This window comes from Arachis stenosperma, chromosome 6 (assembly GCF_014773155.1).
Source record: "Arachis stenosperma cultivar V10309 chromosome 6, arast.V10309.gnm1.PFL2, whole genome shotgun sequence".
NCBI lineage: Eukaryota > Viridiplantae > Streptophyta > Magnoliopsida > Fabales > Fabaceae > Arachis > Arachis stenosperma.
Window position 1 is genome coordinate 76,845,610 of NC_080382.1, and position 8,071 is coordinate 76,853,680.

Here is an 8,071-nt window from a genome sequence, read left to right on the forward strand (position 1 = left end):
TTTCACTCATGAAACTTAAAATGGCCTTAGACAGATAAGAGATTATGTTTGATAAGTTAGAGGTGCTCTGCTCAGAATTCTTTGTCTGCTGCTGAGAAGATGATGGAAAAGGCTTGCTATTGCTGAGCCTAGTTCGTCCACCATTATTAAAGCCTTGTTGAGGCTTTTGTTGATCCTTCTGAGAAATTTGGATGATTTCTCCATGATGAATTATATGTGTTTCCATAAGGTTCACCCATATAATTTACCTCTGCTATTGCAGGGTTGTCAGGATCATAAGCTTCTTCTTCAGAAGATGCCTCTTTAGTATTGTTGGATGCATTTTGCCATCCATTCAGACTTCGGGAAATCATGTTGACTTACTGAGTCAACATTTTGTTTTGAGCCAATATGGCATTTAGAGCATCAATCTCAAGAATTCCCTTCCTCTGAGGCGTCCCATTATTCATGGAATTCCTCTCAGAAGTGTACATGAACTGGTTATTTGCAACCATGTCAATAAGTTCTTGAGCTTCTGCAGGCGTTTTCTTTAGGTGAATGGATCCACTTGTAGAATGGTCCAATGACATCTTAGAAAACTTGGATAGACCATAATAGAATATATCTATCATGGTCCATTCTGAAAACATGTCAGAAGGACATCTTTTGGTTATCTGTTTGTATCTTTCCCAAGCTTCATAGAGGGATTCACCATCTTTTTGTTTGAAGGTCTGAACATCCACTCTAAGCTTGCTCAGCTTTTGAGGAAGAAAGAATTTAGCCAAGAAGGCCGTGACCAGCTTATCCCAGGAGTCGAGGCTATCCTTAGGTTGTGAATCCAACCATGTTCTAGCTTTGTCTCTTACAGCAAAAGGGAAAAGCATGAGCCTATAGACTTCAGGATCTACTCCATTCGTCTTTACAGTCTCGCAAATCTGCAAGAACTCAGTTAAAAACTGATAGGGATCTTCTGATGGAAGTCCATGAAACTTGCAGTTTTGTTGCATTAGAGCAACTAGTTGAGGTTTCAGCTCAAAATTATTTGCCCCAATAATAGGGATTTAGATGCTTCTTCCATCAAACTTGGAAGTAGGTGTAGTATAATCACCAAGCATCCTCCTTGCATTATTGTTGTTAGGTTCGGCTGCCATCTCCTTCTCTTGTTCGAAAATTTCAGTAAGGTTGTCTCTGGATTGTTGTAATTTTGCTTCTCTTAGTTTCCTTTTCAGAGTCCTTTCAGGTTTATGGTCAGCTTCAACAAGAATGCCTTTTTCCTTGTTCCTGCTCATATGAAAGAGAAGAGAACAAGAAAAGAAGAGAAGAGGAATCCTCTATGTCATAGTAAAGAGGTTCCTTATTGTTAGTAGAAGAATAAAGGGAATAAAGAAAGGAGAATCCAAACAGAAGGGTGAGGATAGGGGTAGTGACTTGAGATGAAGAGAGGTAGAAATTTTCGAAATTAATATTGAAAAGCAGTTAATGATTTTCAAAAATTAAAGGTGAGATAGAATTTAAATTAAAATTTAAAACAATTAGTTAATTAAAAAGATTTTTGAAAAAGAGGGAGATATTTTCGAAAATTAGAGAGAGAAAAGTAGTTAGGTGGTTTTGAAAAAGATAAGAAACAAATAAAAAGTCAAATAGTTAGTTGAAAAAGATTTGAAAATCAAATTTGAAAAGATAAGAAGATAAGAAGTTAGAAAAGATATTTTAAAATCAAATTTTTGAAAAAGATAAAATTTTGAAAAAGATATGATTAAAAAGATATGGTTGGAAAAGATTTAATTTTTAAAATTAAAATTAATTACTAACTAAAAGATAAGATTCTAGAATTTAAAGATTGAACCTTTCTTAACAAGAAAGTAACAAACTTCAAATTTCTGAATCAATCATATTTAATTGTTAGCATAATTTTGGAAGATAAAGATAAAATTAAAAAAAGATTTTTGAAAAATATTTTAAAGAATTTTCGAAAATTAATAAGAAAAATGAAAAAGATTTAATTTTTGAAAAAGTTTTGAAAAGATAAGATTTTTAAAATTGAAATTTTGAATTAAATAACAAGAAAACAACTTATTTTAAAAACTTTTGACCAAGTCAACCCAAAATTTCGAATTTTTTTTAGAGACATAAGGAAAAGATATATTTTTTTTTTGAATTTTTAATGATGAGAGAGAAAAACACAAATATGACCCAAAACATGAAAATTTTGGATCAAAACACATGATGCATGCAAGAATACTATGAATGTCAAGATGAACACTAAGAACACTTTGAAGATCATAATGAACATCAAGAATATATTTTTGAAAAATTTTTGATGCAAAGAAATATGCAACACACCAAACTTATAAATCTTTAATGCATGGACACTATGAATGCAAAAATGCATATGAAAAACAATAAAAGACACAAAACCAGAAAACATCAAGATCAAACAAGAAAATTTACCAAGAACAACTTGAAGATCATGAAGAACACCATGAATGCATGAATTTGCGAAAAATGCAAGAAAAATTTTTAAAGCATGCAATTTTTTTTTTCGAAAACAAAGAAAAAATTTTGAAAAATATTTTTTGAAAACTTTTTGAAAAGAAAAATAAAAAGAAAATTACCTAATCTGAGCAACAAGATGAACCGTCAGTTTTCCAAACTCGAACAATCCCCGGCAACGGCGCCAAAAACATGGTGCACGAAATTGTGATCATCAACAATGGCTCCAAGGACCTGGTAGCGCTCTTAAACGTGAATCACACTTAGTCACAACTCCGCACAACTAACCAGCAAGTGCACTGGGTCGTCCAAGTAATACCTTGCGTGAGTAAGGGTCGATCCCACGGAGATTGTTGGTATGAAGCAAGCTATGGTCATCTTGTAAATCTCAGTTAGGCGGATAATAAATGTTATGGAGTTTTCGAATAGTAAATAAATAAAACAGAAAATAAAGATAGAGTTACTCTTGTAATTCAATGGTGGGAATTTCAGATAAGTGCATGGAGGTGCTGTGTTCCTTCTGAATCTCTGCTTTCCTACTGCTTTCATCCAATCCTTCTTACTCCTTTCCATGGAAAGCTATATGTAGGGCATCACCATTGTCAATGGATACATCCCATCCTCTCAGTGAAAATGGTCCAAATGTTCTGTCACAGCACGGCTAATCATCTGTCGGTTCTCGATCATGTTGGAATAGAATCCCTTGATTCTTTTGCATTTGTCATCACGCCCAACAATCACGAGTTTGAAGCTCGTCACAGTCATTCAATCCCAGAATCCTACACGGAATACCACAGACAAGGTTAGACTTTCCAGATTTCCATGAATGCCGCCATCAATTCTAGCTTATACCACGAAGATTCTGATTAAGGAATCCAAGATATATGCGCCCGGTCTAAGGTAGAACGGAAGTGGTTTTCAGTCACGCGTTCATAGGTGAGAATGATTATGAGTGTCACGGATCATCACATTCATCATGTTGAAGTGCAACGAATATCTTAGAATAAGAACAAGCGGAATTGAATAGAAAATAGTAGTAATTGCATTGAAACTTGAGGTACAGCAGAGCTCCACACCCTTAATCTATGGTGTGTAGAAAGTCCACCGTTAAAAATACATAAGTGATGAAGGTTCAGGCATGGCCGAATGGCCAGCCCCCCAAAACGTGATCAATAGTCTCCTCAGATGAATAATAAAATAAAACTGAGACCAAAGATATCTAATACAATAGTAAAAACTCCTATTTATACTAGACTAGCTACTAGGGTTTACAGAAGTAAGTAATTGATGCAGAAATCCACTTCCGGGGCCCACTTGGTGTGTGCTTGGGCTGAGCTTGATCTTTACACGAGCTGAGGCTTATCTTGGAGTTGAACGCCAAGTCGTAACGTGTTTTTGGCATTCAACTCTGGTTCGTGACGTGTTTCTGGCATTTGACTCCAGAATGCAGCATGGAACTGGCGTTGAGCGCTAGTTTACGTCGTCAAATCTCAAATAAAGTATGGATTATTATATATTGGTGGAAAGATCTGGATGTCTACTTTCCAAAGCCGTTGAGAGCGCGCCATTTGGAGTTTTGTAGCTCCAAAAAATCTATTTCGAGTGCAGGGAGGTCAGAATCCAACAGCATCAGCAGTCCTTTGTCAACCTTTTATCAGGGTTTTGCTCAGGTCCCTCAATTTCAGCCAGAAATTACTAAAATCACAGAAAAACACACAAACTCATAGTAATGTCCAGAAATGTGAATTTAGTATAAAAACTAATGAAAACATCCCTAAAAGTAGCTAGATCCTACTAAAAACTACCTAAAAACAATGCCAAAAACGTATAAATTATCGGCTCATCAGCTGTCTTGGTGCAAATCCCTTCTAATGTGCATGGTATCATAAAGCTTTCGGGATCCTTAAGCTTCTCTGGTAAGCTTTTTAGAATGACTGCACTGCATTCCTCAGTGAGAAAAACTTTTTCAGTTTCTCTCCAATCCTTCTTATGGCTTAAGATTTCTTTCATGAACTTAGCATAAGAGGGTATTTGCTCAAGTGCTTCTGCAAATGGAATCTTTATATCAAGAGTCCTGAGATAGTCTGCAAAGTGGGCAAATCGCTTATCCTATTCTGCTTGGCCGAGTTTCTGAGGATAAGGTATTTTGGCTTTATATTTCTCAACCTTGGATGCTACAGGTTTATTTCCTGTAGAAGCAGGTTGAGACACCTTCTTGAGGGAGTCATCATCAGCACTTATGGGTGTCTGATCCCTTATTGGCATTTGAATGCCAGGATTGGGCGCTGGATTGGCGTTTAACGCCAGATTCCTACCCTGTTCTGGCGTTTGAACGCCATACTTGAACATGGAATTGGCGTTTGACGCCAACTTGTCACCCTTTTCTGGTGTTTGGATGCCAGAATCATTCCTCTCTGGGCTCTTACTGTCCTCAGAGGGATTTTGGGTAATATTCTGTTCATCCTCTGTCAGCTGTTCTTTCCTTGGCTTTCTACTGCTTTGAGTTGATGTATTTAATGTTTTTCCACTCCTTAATTGAACAGCTTGACATTCTTCTGTTATTTTTTTAGATAACTGTTGTCTTGTCTGGTCTGGTTGTGCTTCCATATTTTTATTAGCATCCCGAGTATCTTGTAACATTTCTTTAAATTCTGCTAACTATTTTGTCAGAGCAAGTAATTGCTGGTTGAGTTCCGCAGCTTTTTCTGGAGGACTAAGGTCAGTAAATACTATTTTAGCCTCTTCCTTTATGGAGGACTCACTGCTCAAGTACAGATGCTGATTTCTAGCAACAGTATCTATAAGCTCTTGAGCCTCTTCAATTGTGTTTCTCATGTGTATAGATCTACCAACCGAGTGGTTTAGAGATATCTGAGCTTTTTCTGTAAGCCCCTAGTAGAAGATGTCTAACTGCACCCATTCTGAAAACATTTTAGAGGGGCATTTTCTCAGCATCTCTCTGTACCTCTCCCAGGCATTGTAAAGGGATTCATTATCCTCTTGTTTAAAGCCTTATATGTCCAGCCTTAGCTGCGTCATCATCTTAGGAGGGAAATATTGATTCAAAAATGTTTCAGACAGCTGATTCCATGTCCTTATGCTGGCCTTAGGTTGATTATTTAACCACCTCTTAGCTTGGTCTTTTACAGCAAATGGAAACAGTAATAATCTATAGACATCCTGGTCTACTTCCATATCATGTACTGTGTCAGTAATTTGTAAGAACTGTGCCAAAAACTCAGTAGGTTCTTCCTGTGGAAGACCAGAATACTGGCAGTTTTGCTGCACCATGATAATGAGCTGAGGATTCAACTCAAAACTACTGACTCCGATGGAGGGTATACAGATACTACTCCCATATGAAGCAGTAGCGGGGTTAGCATATGACCCCAGAGTCCTTCTGGACTGTTCATTTTCACTTAGTTCCATGATGGAGAAAGGGAGATGATCTGGATTTATTTTATTTATTTTATTATATATATATTTATATTTTTTTCGAAATAATAATGAAAAAAATAGAAACTAAAAAAATAAAAAAATAAAGTAAAAAAAGATATGATTGAAAAACAACTTAAAAATATTTGATTTTTAAAATTGATGACTAATTTAATGCAAAATTTTCAAAAATTTGAGGAAAACACGAAAGAACACCAAACTTAAAAACTTTAAGATAAAAACACAAGAAGGATTCAAAAACATAAAAGGAACACCAAACTTAAAATTTTTAGAAAACCAAAAATAAATTTTCGGAAATTAAATAAAAACTAACAAGAAAACACCAAACTTAAAACATGCAACTAGACTCCAACAGAAAAATCTAAAAGAAAAATAATAATTTTTTTGAAAAATTTTGAAAAGAAAACAAAAGACTTTGACCCAAAAGACAAAACTTTTCTAATCTAAGCAACAAGATAGACCATCAGTTGTCCAAACTCGAACAATCCCCAACAATGGTGCCAAAAACTTGCTGCACGAAATTGCAATCACACTTGCAATTCTGCACAACTAACCAGCAAGTGCACTGGGTCGTCCATGTAATACCTTACGTGAGTAAGGGTCGATCCCACGGAGATTGTCGGCCTGAAGCAAGCTATGGTTACCTTGTAACTCTTAGTCAGGAGAGAATCAATGAAAATGGTTTTGTTTGCAATAAAATAAAAGAGCATGAAAGAAAAGATACTTGTAATTCAATAATGGAGAATAGGTTGGAGTTTTGGAGATGCTCTGTCATCTAAATCTCTACTTTCCTACTGTTTCCTTCTTCACGCATGCAAGGCTCCTTCCATGGCAAGCTGTGTGTAGGGTGTCACCGTTGTCAATGGCTACTTCCCATCCTCTCAGTGAAAATGGTCCATGTGCGCTGTCACTGCACGGCTAATCATCTGTTGGTTCTCGATCATGTTGGAATAGAATCTAGTGATCCTTTTTGCGTCTGTCACTACGCCCAACACTCGCGAGTTTGAAGGTCATCATAGTCATTTCTTCCCGGATCCAACTCAGAATACCATAGACAAGGTTTAGACTTTCCGGATCCCAAGAATGGTCGCCAATAATCCTAGCTCATTCCACGAAGATTCCAATCTTTCGGAATGGAAGATAAGAGATACACATTCAATCTAAGATAAAATGGAAGTGGTTGTCAGGCACGCGTTCATAAGTTGAGAATGGTGATGAGTGTCACGGATCATCAAATTAATCATGTTTGAGTGCGAATGAATATCTTATAATGGAAACAAGCGTGATTGAATAGAAAACAGTGGTAATTGCATCAATCCATCGAGACACAGCGGAGCTCCTCACCCCCAACCATGGGGTTTCGAGACTCATGCCATAGAAGATACAAAGTCAGATGTAAAATGTCCTGAGGTACAAAATAAATCTCTAAAAGTACTATTTATATTGAAATTAGCTACTAGTGTTTACAGAAATAGGTAAATGATGCAGAAATCCACTTCCGGGCCCACTTAGTGTGTGCTTGGGCTGAGCATTGGGCATTTTAACTCCAACTTTTATGCCAGCTCTGGCGTTTTGACGCCAGAAAATGGCAGAGAGCTAGCATTTTGACACCAATTTATGTCGTCAAAACTCGCTCAAAGTATGGACTATTATATATTGCTAGAAGGCCCTGGATGTCAAATTTCTAACGCAATTTGGAGCACACCATTTGGAGTTCTGTGGCTCTAGAAAATCCACTTTGAGTGCAGCCTCTGAATCAGATTTTTGCTCAGGTCCCTCAATTTCAGCCAGAAAATACCTGAAATCACAGAAAAACACACAAACTCATAGTAAAGTCTAGAAATATGATTTTTGCATAAAAACTAATAAAAGTATACTAAAAAGTGGCTAGATCCTACTAAAAACTATATGAAAATACCCCTAAAAAGCGTATAAAATATCCGCTCATCATGGAGCAAGATAAACAATTTTCCAGCTTTACAGACTATCTCCGGTCTCTTGAAATAAAGATTCCATTTGCAGAGGCACTTGAGCAAACACCCTCTTACGCTAAGTTCATTAGAGAGATCTTAAGTCATAAGAAGGATTGTAGAGAAATTGAAAAAGTTTTCCTCACTGAAGAATGCAGTGCAGTCATTCTGAA

The 8,071-nt window shown here is 36.5% G+C and overlaps 1 non-coding gene across 1 annotated transcript; it reads left to right on the forward strand.

The window, feature by feature from the left end:
• The first annotated feature begins 627 nt into the window (after positions 1 to 627).
• LOC130938094 (small nucleolar RNA R71) lies at positions 628 to 731 on the forward strand. The gene has a single exon (XR_009069274.1). It is a non-coding gene; the product is annotated as a small nucleolar RNA R71 (small nucleolar RNA).
• Positions 732 to 8,071: the final 7,340 nt, after the last annotated feature.